The sequence below is a fragment of the Eubalaena glacialis genome, chromosome 9 (genome assembly GCF_028564815.1).
Source record: "Eubalaena glacialis isolate mEubGla1 chromosome 9, mEubGla1.1.hap2.+ XY, whole genome shotgun sequence".
Classification (NCBI taxonomy): Eukaryota; Metazoa; Chordata; class Mammalia; order Artiodactyla; family Balaenidae; genus Eubalaena; species Eubalaena glacialis.
This window is the reverse complement of record NC_083724.1, coordinates 53,678,454-53,702,590: the sequence shown is the minus strand read 5'-3', so window position 1 is coordinate 53,702,590 and position 24,137 is coordinate 53,678,454. Positions and strand designations below refer to the sequence as shown.

The 24,137-nt window shown below is 38.8% G+C and overlaps 1 long non-coding RNA gene across 4 annotated transcripts in view; it reads right to left on the bottom strand.

Moving 5' to 3' along the window:
- LOC133098417 (uncharacterized) overlaps positions 1–24,137 on the bottom strand; it is a 374,765-nt gene that overhangs the window by 151,071 nt on the left and 199,557 nt on the right. For all 4 annotated transcript variants that reach the window (XR_009702139.1, XR_009702138.1, XR_009702137.1 and 1 more), the window contains one exon: positions 2,380–2,484. This is a non-coding gene — a long non-coding RNA (uncharacterized LOC133098417). The remainder of the gene's footprint in view (positions 1–2,379; positions 2,485–24,137) is intronic.

Sequence of the window (24,137 nt, the reverse complement as noted above, 5' to 3'; positions counted from 1 at the left end):
ACTTTTTAAAGATTTTTGTGATTGGCTTTGAGAGTGTATTAAGGTACCAAAATTGCTATATAATCTATCATTGTAATGGATTAAATGAATAAGGAAGCAAATGACTGTAATGTCAGGTGTTTGAAAATTAAGGTGTATGAACAATTTATTTTGGAGATGTAAAAGACAAACTACTAAATATTTGATGGGGAGTTATTGAGATAAGATACTTTTCTCCATGTTTAAATTTTATTAAAATATACTATTTTTTTAAGAACTGTTATAGATTTGCAGAAAGTTTGGAGAGAGTTCCTATATATTTCTTCAGGTAGTTTCCCCTGTTATTAACATATTAGTGTGGTATATTTGTTACAGCTAATGAACCAAAACTGAAACATTACTGTTAACAAAAGTCCATAGTTTATTCAGATTTCCTTACTTTCCACCTAATTTCTTTTTCTATTCTGGGATTTCTTCCAGACAACCACATCACATTTACTTGTCATGTCTCCTTAGGCTCCTTTTGGCTGAGACAGTTTCTCAGACTTCCCTTATTTTTGATGAACTTGACAGTTTTGACCAGTACTGGTCAAGTGTTTTGTAGGATGCCCCTCTACTGGAATTTTTCTGTTGTTTGTCTCATTTCTAGACTGGAGTAATGGGTTTAGGGGAAGACAATAACAGAAGTAAAGTGACTTTTTCATCACATCATAACAAGGGTATGTGCTTTCAATGTGATTTAACACTCTAGATATTGACCCTAATCACCTGGTTGAGTAATTGTATAACAGATTTCTCCTCTGTAAAGTACTATTCTCCCCATTTCTATACTCTACTCTTTGGAAGGAAGTCACCATGTGCAGCCCACACTTAAGGAGTGCAGTGGTATGGTCTCCCTTTCTGAGGATGGAATACTTAATTATAAATTACTTTAAAATGCTTCTGCATGGGAGGTTTGTCTCTTCTTCCTCACTTATTTATTCAATCATTTATTTATATGTGGTATGGACTAAGAGATATTTATTTTATACTTTGGGGTATGGTACAATGCTAGTTTATTTATTTTTGCTGCTCAAATTGTTCCAGCTTTGGCCATTAGGAGCTCTTTAAGTTGGATTGAGTTGTCTTTTGTCCTTTTGGCAAAATTCCATCAATGTAGGTTTTTTGTTTTGTTTTGTTTTTTTAGTTCTTCCTTACTTTCTGCCACTCTAATGTGTTCCAGGCTCATCTTGTTTGTATTTCCTACTCTAGGTCCAAAATCAACGATTTCTCCAAGGATCCCTTGTTCCATTTATTGGAGAATGATATTAGAAACCAAGATATAGGTGCTAGGTTTAACTGTTTTTAGTGGGTACTCTTGTTTGTAGGGTCTCTCAACTGACAGAGTAAGGACTATATGTATAGATATTAACCCAAGTAATAAACTTATATCCATAAATATTTTCATATGTTATCTGTATCTATATTACATTAAACATGAGTACATAATAATGTCTCAAACTCTAATTCATTACCACATGGACCATTCTAGCCTCCTTCCCTTGCTTAACTGTAGATTCCTACTCTAACAGTAAAGATCCTGGGTCACACCATCTGCCATACAATGACTTAATTTTTCAATTCCAGTATACACGTATAGCATGTATACATATATATCAGATTTGTTAAGCCCTATCCCCATAGGAAACAACTTTATTAACTAGAGTGCAGTGCTTATATACATTTCCTTTTGCTTTAGTCCTACAGACTCTACTCATTCCAAAGCTACTTAGGTCACCAGCTTCACTCCGTTCCTTTCAGTGAGGTTGTTTCTTACATTTGTAATACAGTTAGATTTGCTTGTCGCAGTCTGCTTTCCTTCTTGAGATCTCTGACCTCTTAATTGATTTTTTAAAAGGTATGTAGATTAAAGTTTACTTTTTGCTGTAAAGTTCTGTGGGTTTTGACAAATGCATGGTGTCAGGTATCTGGCATTATAGTAGCATACAGAATAGGTTCACCGCCTAAAAATCCCTTGTGCTTCACCCACTCACCCCTCCTCTCTTGTCCCCAAACTCCTGACAACCACTGATCATTTTGCTGTCCATTTCCATAATGTCATATAATTGGAATCATAAAATACATAGACTTTTCAGACTGGTTTCTTCCAAATAGTAATCTGTATTTTAGGTTCAGTATGTTTTTTTCATGGCTTGATAGCTCATTTGTTTTTATTGTTAAATAATATTCCATTGAATGGATGTACCACAATTTGTTTATCAATTCACCTATTGAAGGATATCTTAGGTGCTTCCAAGTTTTGGCAATTACATCCCATAAGAATGTATGAAGGCTTGCTTCTCCACATTCTCAACAGTTGTTTCATGATGAAAATAGGAAATTAAGTGAACATATACTTACAAGATGCTGAGACTCCCAGCTATCTTCCCTACTAGGGTTCCAGAATTCTTGCACCAGGCTTTTTATCCTCCAGGTAGGATGTGGAAAGTGTTTTCTCTGGAAGATCTAAAGAAGGATACAAGAGGAATGATGCAACATTAAGAATTCCTGCATACAATGGCCCAAGCAGGTCACAGTCCAAAAACCCTACCTAAGTTTCTCCAATCCCACTGAGTTTGTACTCTTTCATTCTCATGTAAGGAGACAATCAAAAAATTACAAAAATTCAGAGGAAAGCTTCTAACAAGAAAGGTTGACACCAACAAAATAGAAAAAGGCAACTTGGAGTAAAGAGACACTGAAATGAGAAAAAAATTTAAATATTATTTTTCTTAGTAACCTCAGAGATAGAAAATATTACAACCACAAAAAGAGAACAGAATGCTATATAAAAAAGAAATATTCCGAGAATAACACTAGTTTTTAGCAAGCAATAAAAAATTATAGCAGAAATGAAAAACTCAATTGAAAGCCCGAAAAGATGATACAATTAAAAAAAAAAAACCTTGGTAGATAAAGTAAAAAAAAAAAAAAAAATAGAGGACAGAACAGGAGGTTTAATAAGTTACAGTTCCAGAAGAGAAAATAGAAAACACAGAGGAAAGAGTAACGATACTATTTGAGCAAAATTTTCAGGATTAGAACATGGCTTTCCAGATTAAAGGGGCTCACTGACTACCTAGAATAGTGAATAAAAACAGACTCATAGCAAAGTAATGGTGAAATTCAAAAACACTGGCCCTAAAATCTTCCAGACAAAGAACAGGCCCTAAAATCTTCCAGCTAAGAAAACAAGTTAGGGCTCACATAAAAGATTAGTAATCAATATGGTTTTAAATTTGTTAAGACTAGCATAGGAAAATAGAAGAAAATGAGAAACACCTTCAAAATTCTAAAGGAAAATGACTTCCAACCTAAAATTCTATACCCAGCTAAACATTAATCAAGTATTGGGATAGAATAAAAATATTTTCAGACATGCACAATCTTAAATAATTTATCTCCCATGAATGACTTCTCAGGAAGCTCTTAGAAGATGACCTCCAGCAACATGAGAGCAAATCAAGCAGTGAAAAGCATGGAGTACAGGAAACAGAAGAGTTGACACAGATGAAAGGTAAAGTTGTCTGATGATGGTGAAAGGAGATTTCCATAAAAGGGCTGTCAAGTAGTTGATTGGCAACTAGTCCAGCTGGAGCATGTCAGAAGGCTCCAGGAGAGAATTCTCCAAGAAGATGAAACTGTTGGAATGCTTCGTGTGCAAATTGGTTGACAGCATATTTAAATAGTTGGCAGAAAGTTTGGGGCTGAAATAGTGATAAATATACTCAACACTACACAAATTAAAAAGCAAAAACTTATTAACTCCAGGCAAAGGAAAAGGTATTGCAGGGGAAAAAATCCTATCATAGTTTCTTAGCTCTGAATAGCATTTGCACAGTCATAGTAAAGTAAACACTGAGTACTGACACAAATAAATTGTGATATAACTTTATTGGGAGGATAGGGGAAGGAAAAAGTGTAAGTGTTTTAGTGCTAGAGTTGAAGTGAAAACTCTTCATATTCCTAAATCAGATAGAAAGACATAATAATATCTTTTAAAAATTAACAATTATTGTTTTTTGGTTTTTTTTTAAACATCTTTATTGGAGTATAATTGCTTTACAATGATGTGTTGGTTTCTGCTTTATAACAAAATGAATCAGTTATACATATACATATGTTCCCATATCTCTTCCCTCTTGCATCTCCCTCCCTCCCACCCTCCCTATCCCACCCCTCTAGGTGGTCACAAAGCACCGAGCTGATCTCCCTGTGCTATGCGGTTGCTTCCCACTAGCTATCTATTTTATGTTTAGTAGTGTATATATGTCCATGTCACTCTCTCACTTTGTCACAGCTTACCCTTCCCCCTCCCTATATCCTCAAGTCCATTCTCTAGTAGGTCTGTGTCTTTATTCCCGTCTTGCCACTAGGTTCTTCATGACCCTTTTTTTTTTTTTCCTTAGATTCCATATATATGTTAGCATACTGTATTGATACATTTTTTAGACATATGGACATAAGCTGTGAAAGGGTTAAATGAGTAGAAATTTTAAAGATTACCTTTAAAAAAGACAAATGGTGGGGGAGGGAAGAAACTGTTACTTTTGGTAACTAACTTGAAGAATTGGCTTTTATATGTATACAAGTAAAATTTTGATAAAAATAGAAAGTAAAAATTCACACACAAAACAGACACATAGATCAACGGACCAGGATAGAAAGCCCAGAAATAAACTCATGCACTTATGATCAATTAATCCCGACAAAGGAGGCAAGAATATACAATGGAGAAAAGACAGTCTCTTCAATAAGTGGTGCTGGAAAAACTGGACAGCTACATGTAAAAAAATGAAATTAGAATATTCTCTAACACCATATACAAAAATAAACTCAAAATGGATTAAAGACCTAAATGTAAGACCAGATACCATAAACCTCCTTGAGGAAAACATAGGAACAATACTCCTTGACATAAATCACAGCAGTATTTTTTTGGGTCCATCTCCTAAAGTAAAGGAAATAAAAGCAAAAATAAACAAAAGGGGCCTAGTTAAACTTAAAAGCATTGCACAGCAAAGGAAACCATTGATAAAACAAAAAGACAACCTACTGAATGGGAGAAAATATTTGCAAATGATGTGACTGATAAAGGATTAATATTCAACATATATAAATCACTCACACAACTCAACATCAAAAAAATGAACAACTTGGGCTTCCCTGGTGGCACAGTGGTTGAGAATCTGCCTGCCAATGCAGGGGACACGGGTTCGAGCCCTGGTCTGGGAAGATCCCACATGCCGCGGAGCGACTAGGCCCGTGAGCCACAATTGCTGAGCCTGCACGTCTGGAGCCTGTGCTCCGCAACAAGAGAGGCCGCGATAGTGAGAGGCCTGCGCACCGTGATGAAGAGTGGCCCCCACTTGCCACAACTAGAGAAAGCCCTCGCACAGAAACGAAGACCCAACACAGCCATAAATAAATAAATAAATAAATAAATAAATAAATAAATAAATAAATAAATAAAATTAAAAAAAAAAACAACTCAATTAAAAAATGGGTGGAAGAACTGAATAGACATTTTTCCAAAGAGGAAATGCAGATGGTCAACAAGCACATGAAAACATGCTCAACATCTCAAATCATCAGGGAAATGTAAATCAAAACCACAGTGAGGTAGCACCTCACGCCCATCAGAATGGCTATCATCAAAAAGAACACAATTAACAAATGTTGCCGAGAATGTAGAGATAAGAAAACCCTCATACATTGTTGGTGGGAATGTAAGTTAGTGCAGCCACTATGGAAAACAGTATGGAGGTTTCTCAAAAAACTAAAAAGAGAACTAACATACGACCCAGCAATTCCACTCCTGGGTATATATCCGGAAAAACAAACAAACAAAACAAAACCACTAATTTGAAAAGATAACATGCACCCCAATGTTCATAGCAGAATTATTTACAATTGCCAAGATATGAAAGCAACCTTAGTGTCCATTAACAGATGAATGGATAAAGAAGATGTGGTATATATATATAAAATGGAATACTACTCAGCTGTAAAAAAGAGTGAAAATTTTGCCATTTGCAGCAACATGGATGAACTTGGAGGGTATTATGCTAAGTGAAGTAAGTCAGACAGAGAAAGATAAACCATGTATGATATCACTTATATATGGAATCTGAAAAATACAATAAACCAGTGAATATAACAAAAAAGAAGCAGACTCACAGACAGAGAATAAACTAGTGGTTATCAATGGGGAGGGGCGATATAGGGTTGAGGGAGTGGAAGGTCTAAAGTATTGTGTGTAAGACAGGCTCAAGGATGTATTGTACAACATGGGGAATATAGCTAATATTTTGTAATAACTGTAAATGGAAAGTAACCTTTCAAAATTGTATAAAAATTTAAAAAAATAAATAAAAATTTAAAAATTCACTAATATAGCACACGAGAGTCAGAATTTGGCTGATTCAGGGCAGAATCACAAACGACCCTCTTCCCCACCACCCTCTTAGTCCAACATACAGTTGTTTGTATGTATCGGTAACATGCAAATTTTTGCTTTGACTAAAAGAGAAGTGAAGAATTTGGTATGTTTGTTTTTGTAAGAGGGGGGCGGTGAGAGGTAGGATAATGATCGAGAGACTAGAGGAAATATTTGACATGTAGCTTTTCTGTGTATGTCCTCTTGGTCTGGGCTGCTTTCTGTGTTTAGAAAGAAATGACACCAAAAGATGGAGAAGCTATTTTCACCAGAGGCTTTTTAACATTCTTGACCAAGTTGTCTTGTTATAGGATGCAGTGACAAAGTGCAGCTCAGAGTTAGGGAGGAGATGGTTCTCCTCAGTTCTCCTGGTTTAGAACATTTCGAGGAAGTAGCTTAACACATCAACAACCTTATGTGGGATACTATTAGCAGAGGCAACAGGGAGATTCCTTCAGGAAGGTTCGTGAGTAGCATGCGTATTTTGACTAGCTGAAGTTGAGCTAAAGAGAAAGAATATGGTTGATATTACTCTGTATTTGTTGCAAAGAAGCAATGTCTTTAGCATATGTGTTTCCCCCAGAAAGTAGAGCTCAAGTCAAGGGCTTGTGTATGGTAATCCCAGGGAACAGGAGTTGGGGGCTGGAAAGATTGGATAGGGAGGGTGGAAACACCAGTACAAAAATATATTACTGAATTGATCACCACTTGGGTAATTGACATTCCATCCTACTGGAAGTCTCTGAAATGCCATGTAGAATTCTCCTCAGAATTATCCATTTGAGGGATCACGGAAGATGGAAACAGTTTTGCATGACTCTCATCCCCCACTGGCCCAGGTTTTATACACGTGGGAGTACCTTTCTCTTAGACAATACTCAGAATGGGAGAAGTCCCTGACAGAAAACAAGAGATTCCTAGTGCAGCTGAGGCTACATGCTCTCAGGTTACACTTGTAAAGGTGGTTCTTACATTAATGACTGGAGTAAAATGCTGTCTACAGGATATGAGGTGAGGCAGATGAGGTGTTTGCTGCAGTGTCTGATATAATCTTATGTGGATTCCGTGAAATACTTGGGGGAGAGGGGGTCTTTGAAGAGTGATCCTATATGAGCAAGCAGATGAGAATAACACTGGAACTTGGAGTATAACTGTTAGAGTGACGTTAATTATTTATATTTTCTGGCTGCTGAGGACTGAGTTATTCTGTTTGTATTTAGATATACATTTGTCTTTTTTTTACTTTTTATTTTATATTGGAGTGTAGGTGATTAACAATATTGTGCTAGTTTCAGGTGTACAGCAAAGTGATTCAGTTATACATATACATGCATCTATTCTTTTTCAAATTCTTTTCCCATTTAGGTTGCTATATAATATTGAGCAGAGTTCCCTGTGCTATACAGTAGGTCCTTATTGGGTCTCTATTTTAAATATAGCAGTGGGGGGAGGGATAGTTAAGGAGTTTGGGACTGACATGTATATTTGTCTTTTATAAGGGCTCAACCCCAAAAGGATGCTAGGAGAAGGAGAGTTTGGAGATGGGAGAGGTTCTCAGTCATCTTCACTGATGAACCTGCACCAGAGAGGTGAGTTTATCTTTCATAATTTTTTTTTTTTTTGCCAGCCACAGCTTATGGGATTTCAGTTCCCCCACCAGGGACTGAACCTGGGCCATGTTAGTGAAAACACCGAGTCCTAACCACTAGACCACCAGGGAACTCCCAGAGGTGAGTTTATCTTGAGCGTATGACTCTCAACCCCATAAAACATCCAGATGACTCCAAAAATCATACTGAACTTTAGTTTTGACTGGAGAACACAAACCTTGAGTTGTGAATAGAAAATGGAAATGAATTGGACAGGCTGAGTGGAGCCTCCCCAAAAGTGTTAGTTGGCAGCCAAGTACTTGGCACCTCTTGAGGAATGCTGATCTTTTCACCTAACATTCCTGGTTAGTAAAACCAACTCTGCTACCATAGCCACAGCAGATTGAATGGGGGACTACAGGAGAGGCTAGAAGCAACCAGATATGGCCACAGGAAGGCTGACCGTGCAGCTGATGAGGTAACTTTTCATACTACTCCCACATTGCCCTGGAACCTTGACATATGCCTCTAGCATCAAAGGGAGTGTCGTATGACTCCTTTGCATCCTAAGGGATCTAGCTGTGGCAGGAGTCATTTCTGAGCATGTCAAAATAAGTGTTATACTGTGCAATGCTTTCTAATAGTAGACACTTCTTACCAATGAATCAGAAACATATTTTGAGAAATTATCATCTATCATTTCTCTTTATTTTATATTCTTCCTACTCTATGTTCAAGCATGTATCACAGCTGGCTCTGTGAATATTATCTCAAGGGCAGGGTGTGTTTTCTGTGTGTGTGCGTGTGTGTACATGTATAAGAGATAGTTCTCATAGGGAATAGAAATAGTCTACAAGATTCTTTGCAGACGTATTTAGTTAAGATGAGGTCATACTGGATTCAGGTGGTCCCTACTCCAAAGACTGATGTCTTTGGACATCTTATAAAAAGAGAAATTAGAGACACATAGAGAGGGAAGACAGCCATGTAAAGACAAAGGCAGAAATTCCTAATGTAGCTGCAAGCCAAGGAACACCAAATGTTGCCAGCATCCACCAGAATCTGCAAGAGGCAATTAACTATCTTTCCCTAGAGCCTTCAGAGAGAGCCTGGCCCTGCTGACATCTGATTTCAGACCTCTAGCTTCCATAACTGTGAGGAAGTAAATTTCTGTTGTTCTAAGACACTCAGTTTGTTACTTTATTACAGTAGCCCTAGGACACTAATACAAGGAAACACTTGTACATACTCAGTTATCTTGGCCAGAAGTTTGACAGAAGTAGGAGTGCAAGCCCTGGCAAGAGAAGAGGAGAATGAGGAGAGAGATCTGTGAATGGCAGCAGCAGAGAAGAGCTATGCCTTTGTATTAGGATTTTCAGAGAAACAGAACCAATAGGAGAGATTGATTTATTATAAGGAATTGGCTCATGCAATTATGGAAGCTGACAAGTCTCCAGATCTGCAAGCTGAAGACCCAGAAGAGCTGATGTTTCAGTTTACGTCTAAAGGCATGAAAAAAACCTATGTGCCCTATCATAAGAATATGGAGAAAAAGGGGAAAATCTTCATGTACTGTTGGTGGGAATGTAAACTGGTGCAGCCACTGTTGAAAACAGTATGGAGGCTCCTCAAAAAATTAAAAACAGAACTACTATATGATCCAGCAATTCCACTCCTGGGTGTATATCCGAAAAAAAGAAAAACACTAATTCAGAAAGACATATGCACCCCAATGTTCACTGCAGAATTATTTACAATAGCCAAAATATGTAGGCCACTTAAGTGTCTATCAACAGATGAATGGGTAAAGTGTGGTATATATACACAATAGACTGTTATTCAGCCATAAAAGAAGAATGAAATTTTACCATTTGTGACAACATGGATGAACCTGGAGGGTATTATACTTAGTGAAAAGCCAGACAGAAAGACAAATACTGTATTCTTTCACTTACATGTGGAATCTAAAAAATAAAACAAATGAACAAATATAACAAAACAGAGACAGGTTCACAGATACAGAGAAAAAACTAGTGGTTACCAGAGGGGAGGGGGTGGGAGGAGGGGCAAAATTAGTGGAGGGGATTAAGAGGTACAAACTACTAAGTATAAAACAAATAAGTTACAAGGATGTAATGTACAGCATGGGGAATATAGTCAATATTTTATAATAACTTTGTATAAAGTGTTATCTAAAAATACTGAATTACTATGTCATATGCCTGAAACTAATATAATATAATAACTAATATAACTTATAATAATATAAGTCAACTATAATTCAATTTTTAAAAAAGAAAAACAAAACAAAACAAAAATGCTGTGTCCCAACTTGAAAGGCAGTCAGGCAGGAGGAGTTCCCCTCACCCCCAAGAGGGTCAGGCTTTTTGTTTTATTCAGGCCTTCAATAGACTGGATGAGGCCCACCTACATGAGGAGGGACAATCTGCTTTACTCAGTCTACTGATTCAAATGTTAATCCCATCCAGAAACACCCTCACTTACATACCGAGAATAATGTCTGACCAAGTGTCTGGGTAGCCCCTATCCCAGTGAAGTTGACACATAAGAGTAACCATCACAGACCTGCTTCCTGGCAGGACTAGCATGGAGACAGCAAGTCCTTGGCAAGCAAAGTTCAGAGGTGAATGAAGCAGAGGAGATACTTTCGAAACTTAGGGGCAAGCACTGCCAGGAAGCTACAGAGAGCTGTCATCCTGAACGGGCCACATGGATCTGGTTTGAGTGGTTTGACCATAACTAGGACCAACCAAGGACATGATACATAATGACATCCCACTTCTCTTCTGCAAAGGTTCAGCAACACATGAGCCTCCAAAACCTGACACAACACTAACTGAAGTTATTTCTCACAAGCCCAGCACATGAGAGCTGAAACTAATCCGTTAGTTTCCAGAATAGAAAGAGATGAGACAGTTCTCACACACTTGTGTCAGTTACTTAGGATTTATACTCCCTCTATAAAGCAACCTCTGGCAAAATAAAATGGAAAAGGGCAGCCCCCAAAACACCAGAGATCAATTGAAAAGCCCTGTCATATAGAACCTATTTTAGTGAATGCCAGACTACAACTAGATACTTGGCCATTTAATTCTCAAGAAATAGAAGTTTCTCTGCATGACCCACAACTCTGATTACACACTGGGCTACTGGCAGGTATCTCCAGCTCTGCTACTTGATATTAATGGAAGGATTTCCTCTGCTCTGCTGTGAAGGTTTCTGCTACCACTGCCAAGACCACCCAAGAAGTAAGGCCTTCAGACAACAGAGAGGGAAGCTCTGAGGACATGCACATCCGATGCTACAAACCCCAAGTACTAAGTGCATCAAACTCAGTATATTGTGATGAAGCCTCTCTATCATGATTTCCCAGGAAATCAACTTATCCTGAATATAAAATGTAGAAAAATGTTAAATCAGGGCCATGTAGTGCAATGACTGTAGAATGCAGGCTTATAAATGTGCTGAGGCCAGCAGGTTAGGACCTAAGACTCAGTTACTGCTGCAATGATTCAGTCATGAAGAGCGTCCCCAGGATTAAAAAGCACAAGGATGTGGTGCCTTTTGGAAACTCTGCAGGCAAGAAGGAAGCTTTTAGTGAGTGGCTGCTTTTCTGGATAATTTTCATCCCTATTGATGGTGTGGGGTTCCTGGAAAAATATAGGATTTGGCATCAGGAAGACTGGGGTTTGAATTCCAACCCTGCCACTTAGGGACCCTGGGCAAATTACTTAACCTCTTGGTTCTTCAAAGTAATAGTTTTCTTACCCACATCTTCCTCTTCAGCTCAATTCAGAACTTACATTTCTAATTATGACTTTATATTCTAGCAAGAGAAAGCCACTTTGGGAGGCCATTTTCCAAAAATGACCCAGGTCTCCAGTCTATCAGCAATTACTAAACTGACCAAGGTTTCAACAGCAAACGGCTCTTTAGAAAGAACACTAATGAAGGAATTACTTAATAAGTTAATGAGTGGATGAGTAAAGGAAAGAATATGGACAGATGAGAGAAGCACAGGAAAAAGAAAAAAGGATATAGAAGCATTTTCTGGCTCTTCTCAAGCGAGATTCTTAAATGGAGAAGGTCAATTGCCTGTGGCTTCTGAGGCCATAAATTGCGGTCCACTTCTAATCTGAAACACCCTTTAAAGGCCATTGCAAATATGATTTTCTGCCACTACAGTGGCTGGGGTAACCTGGGGAAATCACACTTTCGTAGTGCATGTGAAGGAAACTAGTGACACTGATAAGGGACTAATGAATGGCAGGCTCTTAGCCAATGAGCTGGGCCTGCAAAAGACCTGGCTTTTCAGAACAAGCTTCTCTAACCCTTAGTGGCCACCTGAGAAGGCCACCCTTAGGCCCTAAAGCACAGCTCCCAACTGCCTTGTGTTAGGAGAATCTTCTGATGCTCACCCCTCATGATTATGAAGAGAAGGTCCCCATGATATCACTGATGTCATCACTCACCTCCACACAAATATGCGAGCACTCATTTATTCTCTGACTTAGGGACTATCAGAGTTAGAAGAGCTCTCAGAGAGCATCTGACCCAGCATCTTTATGTTACAGAGGAAGAACTGGAGGTCTGAATTAACAACTTACTTTTGCTTTCTCATTCTGTCACTGATGGGCAGGATCCAGCTTTATTCTTGCCATTATACATCACCCTCACTACTCAGATGGCCATGAGGAGACAACATCGTGGATAATTAGGATGTAAATGTCAAAGTTAGGTGGAACCCAAGGTGTCTCTTGGCTTACTCATTTATTCCTATTCCTTTGAGGAAGGATATCTATTAATGCTCTTTAACGCCTGGTTTCTCATCTCCTAAACTCAGATTAAGAGGAAAATAATGAAGACCTGGCTGGTCGGTATTTACAAAGAGCTTTCACATACAGTATGGGTTTGGATCTTCATAAGGACACTGTGTGATAGGTAGGACATGTAGATTTCCATTTTACAGGCAGATACAGTTCCAGAGAGGCTACACTTAGACATGTCATTTTCAATACCATGTGAATCATCTGTTGGTGTTCCTTGCTTTCTTGTCTATCTGAGGAAACCCACTGAGTCACCAAGAAGCAATCTGAAAGTCTTCTTTTTTTACCTTTCCTTAAACTTATGTAGAGCTAGCCAGCCCCCTGCTTTCTTTCTGTTATAACAAAACCGGTAGCATCTCCCAAATAAAAAACGTACCCCGAGGTCATATTGCTTATACATCACACACACTTTTGACTGGCATTGGCTATCATAAATCCTTTCTCAGATAATATAAGATGGATAAAAGTAAAAAATAATAGGTAACTTGAATGTAAAAGCAACTGCCTTCTATGTTTGTTCCCATCACATTCACAAAGTCCACCAAAAAATATCTGTAATTAAGTGATGTTGACAAAACAAAACAAAAAGTATTGGATTGCAATTTATTACCTCTTACTTGTTATTTATATAGCACTTCAAAGGAATACTTCTTTTTTCCCCCCTCTTACTCCCATTTTATAGGTGAGGAAATAGAGCTTCAGTGAGTTTAGGTGAAATGGATTTCCTGTGTCTACCTATCAGCACTTTGCACAGGTGTTCCACAAGTATTTGCTGAATTGAAGAGCATTCACTTCTATATCCCTTTTTGTACTTAATATTCGAATTAATGGTTGAGCCAATTTTTTTTTTTCTGGGAGAAGTGCACACCATGGAAACGTGCCTCTGGGAATGCAAATAGCCCACACGCTGTATTAGGCAATGATAAACAAATGGAGATTTGCACAGATGTAATTAAGAATAGAAAATACAAACCTATGTGCAGAACCATGATTTACGGTCAAATTCACCTGCCTTGAAAGCTCATATTAGATTGCTCCTCGTTTGATTACCAAGCTGGTGTTTCAATGCAAAGCATATGCTTGCGGGCTCCCAGGTTTGCTGGGCTTATGAAGTAGCTAATAACTTTGAAACGAACCGTCTAAGGGAGGACTGGTTTATGCCTCAGCAATGCAAACATGTGCAAGTGAAAATATATGCATCTCAACTGGTTATTTTTGTAGGTAGGACAAATGTGTAAAAATATGTTTCCTAGAAAAAAATTCTGGTTTTGACTGTTTGCCAAACGTTACACAAGTAATTAGTGATGTTGTTAAGTGCTCAGCAGCTCTTCCGAGACTTCTTTTTTGGCATCAAATATATGCTCATTCTCCAATGAATAGGCACATTGGATATTTTAAAATATTCATAGAACAAAGCTGCTGGTTTGACTTATAAATGGGCAGCTGCTGTTTAGTCCCTCTCATTTATCCTTTTCAGGTTCTTGAGAACCTGAAAAGGGACAGATGAGTTTTTTTCAAAACGTTAGCTTAACTTTTCCAAATTGGAGGTGAAATATCCTAAAGCAGTTGTGTTGTCCACACTCCCATCTTTACCTTGCACTCAATTCTCTCTAGTGTATTTAGAGGGTAAAATTTCCAATGCAAAACCAGAAAGCATAAATCAAAGTTTCTGCAACTCCACTTTCCAGATTCAATGGATGTTGTTAATATGAATAAACTAGTGTCCCAACAGTAAACCTTGGGTCTTACCACCATGTAAATTTGGAATGTTTGTCAATATTATTTGCTGCCTTGACCAAAATGCAGCAGCTGTAGGATATCGGTAAAGAAAAATCCCCTCCTATGCGTAGACCTGCTGTGGTCAGTGTCATCCTAGGGCGATACATGAGCTGGTCTGTCCAGCTGGAGCTCCTCACCAAGGTCTTTCCCCCTAGAGGGGACCCTGGCCAGTAGAGGGCCTCGGAGGGGTCACCTTGAGGACCGTGTTGTGTTGGAGCCAAACAGCAGAACTGTGACTGATATCTTTCATACCAGGAAAGAAAAATTATGTCGGGGGAGGAAGAATCCTGCTCAAGGCAAAATGCCAACTTTGAGACAGTGTTGTAAGTCAAAACTGAGCACAGTTTTGATGCTGTGATGGAGGCAAAAATCCAAAATGAGGGGAAGAGTATGTCAGAGGAGCAAGAGGCGAGAATAAGGAGCCACCCAAATGGGAGGCAGCCTGGATACACCCCAGGGCACAGCACCGTGGCAGAGCAAAAATGGGAAGAGTAGATCAGACACCTTCTGAAGAGAAGTGAGATCCCCCCATTTTATACATCTAGAATCTGAGTTAGCACAACGTCCACCCAGCTGACCAAAGGTTCTAGAAAGAGCGAGTCAGGCTTCACACTTTCATTGTGCAGACTCCCATCTCCTGATTCTGGATGGAAAGACATTTCATGGACCCTGCTCAACACTGCCGACCTCTAAGAAGGCTGGGAAAATAAGAAGACACAGAGTTACCAACGGGAAGGGGTAAAAGATGTTAGCAGATGAGACCGGATAACATATAAGATGAGACATCTACCATTAGAAAATAATGCTTATATCGATGAGAATCAAAAAACGTGTGTGATCCCAAAGAAAACTCTTCACATCAGAATCTAAAAAAAAATATAGCCATGCAAATAAGAGCCCATTATTTCCCCCTCTGCACAGAATGACTGGCTTTGAGTTTTAACATGGGAGGAAAAGCCAGATGGCGGCAGACGGGCTTATTATAGAAAGTCCACTTGCATTGAAGTTTTCTCAGCACTTGCCGTCGTTGCTGAGTGAGGTTTTGTTTTGTTTCCTTCTTAAGTGAAGGGCAGGCAAGTACCAAAATTTGTATAAAGTCTGCAACCTTTTCATGAAAATGTTCTATTCAATACCTCCTATACATGATATATGATGCCACCACAGGAAAACTAGTGCTGCTACAGACGTTAATCATAATTATGAAAAATTTTAATTTAAATGTAGGTCTGAACACACAAAATACAGTGCATGGCCATCTGTTAGTTTTCCATCTGGGCTCATTTGCAAAATACATTCTGTTTCACTCCCCCCTTCCCCCTCTATTTATAATCTTCCCTGGAAAACAAATATGGCTAATCTATGGCATGCCAGAGCTGAAGTTAGCTATTTACAAGTGGCTTTTAATAGACATGGCTACACAGTTGAAAGCAGTAACAGAAACTTCTTCAAGTTCTTTTTTTTTTTTTTTTTTTGGTGGTGGGGTGAGAGACCTTCTCAGACGTTTGTCAATAGAGTTTTCCTTTGAGAGTCCCCCTTCCTTGTGTAAAAATAGTTTTTTACAGTTTATCTGTAAAGAGTAATGAAAAATGGAATATTGCTCCACTTCTCTCTTGGTATGATGATAAGAATAATGTCTAAAATTTTAGAGCTGTCATAGCAGCATTACTCCTAATTGCCAAAAAGTGGAAATACAAATGTCCATCAATGGATGCATGGATAAATAAAATGTGGTATGTCCATAAATTTAATATGATTCAGCCACAAAAATGAAGTACTGATACATGCTACAGCAGGGATAAACCTTGCAAACATTATGTTAAGTGAAAGGAGACTGACAAAAAAGTCCACATGTTGTTTGATCACGTTTATATAAAATGTCCAAAGCAGGCAAATCTATAGAGACCGAAAATATATTAGCAGTTGCCTAGGGCTGGAGAGTGGGGTTGAGGAAGATGAGGAGCGACTGCTAATAGTTCGCTTTTAGGGTCGATAAAAATATTCTAGAATTAGATGATAAAAGTTGCACAATTCTGTGAATACATTAAAAAATATTGAATTATATGCTTTAAACAAATAAACTTTATGAAGTATGTAAATTCTATCTCAATAAAGGTATTGAGAAAAACTGTAGGGCAAGACAGAGATGTAGAAATCATTTAGTCCATTTTTCACATTTTAAAGATGGTGCAGTGAGGTTCTGGAGGGTAAAGATTAGTATCCAGTTGGTCAATGTTGAGGTTTCTAGACTTCCACTCAAGGGTTCTCGCTGATGTGTAATGCTGAATGATGACACTAATAAATTCACCTAGTGGCATAAAGAGAGTAGACTGATGAAGGAGAGATTCAAATGGAAAGATGAATCAGAAAGCTACTGCGGTGATCCAAATAAGGTTCAGGAAAGCCTTTAAAGATGGCAGCGGTAGTAAGAATAGAGCAGTTTATTTGGATGCGGTAGATCTTTTGGAGGTAAGTTCTTTGTGACTTTGTATCTGACTGACTATGAGGGGAAACAGAGGGGAAAGAATCATAGATGAATACGATGGTTGTGATCAAGAAGCCTGGAAAAAGTCGAAGCTGGAAAAGAAAGAAGATGGGTTTAATTCTTAATATGAGCTGGAGTCATTCACAGAACACAGAGTGCAGACACTAAAGAGGAAGGTGGATGGCAGAACTCAAATTTTCTTGAAAAGCTTAGGGCTAGAGACAAAAAACAGGGACTTAACTGGTGGGCAGGGGCAATGAAAGCACTGAAAGGGTATAGGTGCTGCTGGGATAGTAAGGAGCAAAGCAGAGACTGAGGATGGAACACTGGGTCTCCTACATGTAAGGGTAGAGAGAAAAAAAAGAGAAAGGGGGAAGGAAAGCAAAAGAATGATTCCAAAATAAAGGTGGGACACCAGGACAGGTCAGCAAAAACAAGAGAGTGGATCTAATGTAAGCCAGCCAAAGGCTGGTGGATGGATTTTGGACTTTAACATTTGAGGCTTCATCCTTTGGTGGAGCTTTTAGTCTATGTAGGCAGCAAGTGGGAAATAAATTCAAGAACTTGAATCAAATAAAAGCTCTGACTCTGGAGATAGGCAGGATGAGGAAAAATCTACAAGAATCAAACTGATGAGATGAGAAAAAGAAGTGAATGGCATTAAAATATGAACAAAAAAAGCTGGAAATTTTGAGAACAAGGCTATCATGGAAAAATATGTTGTAAAAAGGAAAATATAGTTCCCAGAAGATCTACTATCACAATGAGAGTGAAAATATACAAGTAGGCTTTTTCTGAATTTCTGCCATAGTGGAGTGTGGGCACAGCAGTATTGCTCTGGCTTCAGTACATTAGTAGATTTCTCTCATGTTCAGGAGGTTAACCAAATTCTGTAGTTCCCAGTCCTAAGAAGTTTAGGTTGAGAATAAGGGCAAACAAAGACCTCTGAAAATAAAATCCAGCTGCACAGATTCTCACTAGGAAATCGTAAAACCAGGAGTCACTGGGGGCTGCCACCTCTAGGACACTGTTATTTTAAAAACAACATGTGTTGAGCATTTGTTTATTTACCAGACCCATGGTTAGGCCCTAGGAATTCAGAGAAAAGAAGGAAGTCCCAGCCTGCCCTTAAGGAGTTCACAGTTAAGTAGCAGACAGACAGACCAGCTGTCTCCAAATCATATGCTAAATGCTATGATGGGGCATGGGTATGAAGAGACAGGCGTGCCCAGCCCTGCGAGGAACTGGCAAAGTGGGGTGGAGGAGGGTTTGCACGGAGAAGTCTATGCCTGGACTGAATCTGGAGGGATAAATAGCAACTTCTTTAGGCAGACTAGAGGTGGAATGGGCACGCGGACTATTTCTCCTGGTGGGCAGAGAACCAGTAAAGGACCTATGGTGTGAGCAAGCATGCACATTTGGCGAATGACAAGCAGGTGGTTACGGCTGAAGCGCTGATGATACTGAAAAGCAGCAGAAACTTTCCTGGTGTCGTTTGCAGGAACCACATCATGGAACATCACCCTTCATCCCATCTGACTCTGCCTCAATATACCCCCAAACAGACACTGGGACAAGGACTTGGGTGAAGCTAGTTTATGAGGCACAAAGGAGAGAAGGGAGAAAAGTCAATAAACACTGAGTTACCAACAGGCTTATGGCTGTGGGCACCTGAGGCTCAATCCCTCTGGAATCTCCTGGGAAAGTGAAGAGGAATACGGTTCAGAATCACCACGTCAGAGGACAGGGGTGGGGCATTTACTCACCATTTCCATCTCCCCTGGGCTGAGGTTTATTCTGGGGGTTTTAGGCCCCCCACCAGACACATACACACTTTTACATTTTTAGGTTGAACCTGCTGCCTGTTTGCCCACACTCCTCTCAGGCAGAGAAGCAGAGAGAACAGGAAGCTGAAGTGGGGATTTGTCTGTGTATAAAGAAACTGTCTCCCACAGGTGTGGGTGAACGCAGAAGGGCCAAGGGCATATGGGGCAGAATATGGATGGTGTCTGCTAAACAACCCAAAGCAGGCTACTTGTCCACTCCTTCCATCTGTATCTAGGTCATATCCATCTCCACAGCATGGCTCAGGACACTCTTCCTCAAGCCTAAACGTTTAACACCCTGAAGCCAAACGTTTGAAGCCTGCCTCATGGCTCAGTCAGAGTACTTCCCTGTGTCCACAGCACACGTATAGCTCTTACCACGCACTGCCTGTTGTCTTTGCGGTCTCTGAACACTCCATCCTACTTAAATTGTTGGTTCCCAAAGGGCAAGGATTGTTCTTACTGCTTTTGTATTACCCACGGTGCCCAGAACATATCAGTACTGATTGTCGTTCAGGCAAAGAAAACTCTTCTTTGGAAAACCAAGCCCTTCTAGTAATTCAGCCAAACCAACAAGACCTCAAAAAGAATATTCCTTGTAAATTGGTGCAGCCACTATGGAAAACAGTATGCAAGTTCCTAAAAATAGAGTTGCCATATGATCCAGCAATCCCACTCCTGGGCATATATCCAGACAAAACTCTAATTCAAAAAGATACATGCACCCCTATGTTCACAGCAACACTATTCACAATAGCCAAGACATGGAAACAACCTAAATGTCCATCAACAGATGAATGGATAAAGAAGATGTGGTATGTATGTATGTGTATATATGTATATATGTATACACACACACACACACACACACACACACACACACACACATTGGAATACTACTCAGCCATAAAAAAGAATGAAATACTGCCATTTGCAGCAGCATGTATGGACCTAGAGATTATCATACTCAGTGAAGTAAGTCAGAAGGAGAAAGACAAATACCATATGATATCACTTACAAATACCATATGGAATCTAAAAATATGACACAAATGAACTTATCTATGAAACAGAAACATACAGACATAGAAAACAGACTTAGGGTTACCAAAGGGGCAAGGGGATTGCAGAGGGATAAATTAGGTGTTTGGGATTAGCAGATGCAAACTATTATATAGAATGGATAAAGAACAAGGTCCTACTGTATAGCACAGGGAACTACATTCAATATCCTGTAATAAACCATAATGGAAAATAATATGAAGAAGAATATATATATATGTGTATGAATAACTGAATCACTTTGTTGTACAGCAGAAATTAATACAACATTGTAAAACAACATACTTCAATAAAATAAATTTTAAAAATAAGAATAAAAAGCATATTCTTAATACTGAGGCAATAAACCAAGCCCTCTTTGAGGGGAAGAAATGTGTTGTACTCTAATGTAAACCACATTAGCCTAATACAGAGTTTTGACTTCTTGATAGCCTTCTGTCAAAAATTAATGAACTGGTAGGAATCAGAAAGTAGTTATATATTTGAAACCAAACTGAAGAATCAGAGCAGATGCAACACAGAAAAGGGAGACAGCACACTGGCTTTAAATGCATATAACAGAAAACACTGATGCCTGCTTCCTCACATTTATTTAAAAATTTTTTGCCCTTGCACCACCTTAATTTTGGATACTGCCCATCCCTATGGGTGTTGTGAAGACTTGCACATTTGTGAAAAAATCTTTATTTTGATACATATTTTCTGACAGTTCAACTAGCACGGAAATCCTGAGCCTTGGGAAGTCTGGGTCTCATTTTTATATTTATCCAGTGAACATGCTGTTTCTCACTAAAGTAAGTTGAACTATATAGGCCAGTTTCTTTTGTCAGCTTCTTGTAAGCTTTGAACTGGAAAAAGAAATACACAGCAGGGTAATCTAGCCCTTTGAAATTTGGGACAACAAGGAAAGATGCACTGTGGTATTGATTTATAATAGGCTTTGTTCACACGACATCTGTCTGTAATATGATGAGGATTCTTCTTGGATTAAGATGTCCAGTGGTTATAAATGAAAAGCTGTTCTCTCTTTTGGAAGGGAGGGGTGCTGAGGTGATGTATGTAATTTCCAGTTATTTCTTTTGTGGGACTTCTGGCATTTGAAAAAAGGCATGTCCTTTCATTAGTGGCACAAAAGGCAGTGTACAAGGACGTGTCAATTTAGAAGTTACACATCACAGGGTTTTTCTCTCTTAGAGTTGAAGAAACTGAAGGAGCCACTCTCGTAGGCTTTTAAAACTGATACTCACTGTCTATCGAGTTCTCACAATATGCTGGGCAAGGTCCTAGTGCTTTACGACTGTACATGCATCACCTCATTTCATCCTCACTGGGCCTCTAGAAGCTGTGCACTCACTGGTCTGTTTTAGAGACGAGCAAACTGAGGCTCAGAGAGGCAAGGCGACCTGGCCAAGGCTCAGAGCGAGTAGAGAGTGGGACTGAGATAAGGGGTGAGATCTGTTATCTCCAAAGGCCAGGTACAAAACAAAGATGCTTCATCCACAGCATCTTCAATGGCCAGACTGGGTGAGTCACCTGCTGCATATTTATAGATTTCTTATTGGTGTAAAAGAGGTGATCCAGATCATTCCTTTCAGAAGAAATTATTTAAACTATTTTGACTTTTAAACTTAACCTCTTTTCAAAGGGCTTAATTCTAAACACTCACTTATTCTGGCTCCATATAGGTGTCCCTAGAAATCACTGAGATGGCCTTTTTTTTGGTTGCCCCCAATTAGGCATGTAATCACAGTTAGGATTGCTAGAGTCTCAGTGTTATGGAATTCCAAATTATTTTTATGTATTGATAATTTTGTGGGTGTAATTAATTCTTTTCTACTATAAATCGTAAATCTAACCTATTTAAGTCTTGGTATCTGTCTATAACGAAATATATTAAATTCCACTCCTGGGTATATATCTGAAAAAAACAAAAACACGAATTCAAAAAGATACATGCACCCCAATGTTCACAGCAGCATTATTTACAACTGCCAATATATGGAAGCAACCTAAGTGTCCATCAACAGATGAATGAAGAAGATGTGGTATATATACACACACACACACATACACACAATGGAATACTACTCAGCCATTAAAAATGAAATATTGCCATTTGCAACAACATGGATGGACTTGGAGGATGCTATGCTGAGTGAAATAAGTCAGACAGAGAAAGACATAATACTGTATGATATCACATGTGGAATCTAAAAAATACAACAAACTAGTGAATATAACAAAAAGAAGCAGACTCGCAGATATAGAGAACAAACTAGTGGTTACCAGTGTGCACGGAGAGGAAAAAGGGGAGGGACAACATAGTGGTATGTGATTAAGAGGTACAAACTATTAATATTATGTATAAAATAAGTTACAAGGATATGTTGTGCAATATGGGGAATATAGCCAATATTTTATAATAACTATAAATGGCATATAACCTTTAAAAACTGTGAACACAATATTGTACCTGTAACTTATATATTATTGTACTTTGACTATACTTCAATAAAAAAAAAATTAAAACCAAACAAACAAAAAAAGAAAGCAGTCAGGCTATGTTGCTCCCCTGTTTATATTCCTTTCAGTATATCTTACTGCTTCAATTTCCATTTCCTAGGTTTCCTGTGTGGTTGAGTACATTATGTTTAGTAGTCATTTACATTTCTTCCAGAGTCAGTTAGGAGCTCAGCCGAACTACAGAGCCTGAAGGAGTTTTAGAATGGAGTGTGGGCCCTACCCCTTCCTCCCATAATTTTATAGATACCTGGATGAGGATGTCATAAAGGGATTAAGGAAGAGGGGAACAGAACAAGGATGTCTCTCAGGTCCAATTCCCTCTCTCTCCCACAGAGCGTTATGCCCTCCTTCGTTACGGCTTGAATCAGGTTCCTCCAAAACATGTGTGAGTTACCAAGTATCTATGAATGTGACCTTATTTGCAAGATGGTCAAGTAAGATGAGGTCATAAGGTTGGGTCATAGTTCAATATGATGGTTTCATTATAAAAACAGGAAATTTGGACGCAGAGACAGAGATACAGGGAGAACACCATGTGAAGATTGGAGTCTTGTTGCCACAAGCCAATGAATCACAAAGATTTCCAGCAAAACCAGAAGATAGGAGAGAAGCATGGAACAGGTTTTCCTTCGCATCCTTAGAAGCAATCAACCCTGCTAATACCTTGATTTTGGCTGTCTAGCCTCCAAAACTGTGAGACAATAAATCTCTGTGGTTTAAGCCATTTGTGGTCCTTCATTATGGCAGACCTAGCAAACTAATACATATTTTATCCCAGGGCTAGACTTGCTCCTTAGTCCCTACCCTCCTCTTTTCCTCACAGACAGATCAATTTTCTTAGTGCCTGCTTCAGTTTATTTTAACCAGAACCTTTTCCCATAGTCATTCTACCTGGACAGACTCAAGCCTGAAGCATAGAGGGACATCAGACAGGAACCAAGGCCTCTGTCTGGAATGACACCATGTGCCGAGAGTAGAAAATACGGCATCATCTCAGCCTTTTTAATGAAACACTAGTATTGGGGCTCTACAAACCAAATATCAGAAGAATGGCAATGTCATGCTTTTGCCCTGGTATTTCAATTGGTCATTCCAATTTTCTCCAGTATGCCATTTCTTCTTTTATTTAGGTATGTCATTTTAGGGAATCTAATACTTGTAGGAAGAAAGGAGCCAATTTATAGGGAATGCTGTATGTGGGAATACTCATTCAATATTTAAATACAGAAAGATATGAAAGCACGATGAAGTTTCCCCCACAGGCTCTGCGAATGTGCTTCTTACTGTATCTATTTGGATGAGAGCGCACAGATGAGCTTGCAGCTGGAGCTCTCAGAATCCCTGTGGGTGGGTGATCCTTGCTTTGTGGACCTGTGCTCCCTTTGTCCTCCCTTTGACTTTCAAAGATAACTTATTAATGTTAATTATTCAGAAGGAAAGTTTTGTTACAGTTTGTTTTAGCATTCCTCCAACTTTGAACTGTACTTTTAAAATTATCTGTAAATTAAAATAACTATAACTTTACTCTCTCCTATTAGGTTTTCTTTAACATTTGGAAATGTCTAAATGAAA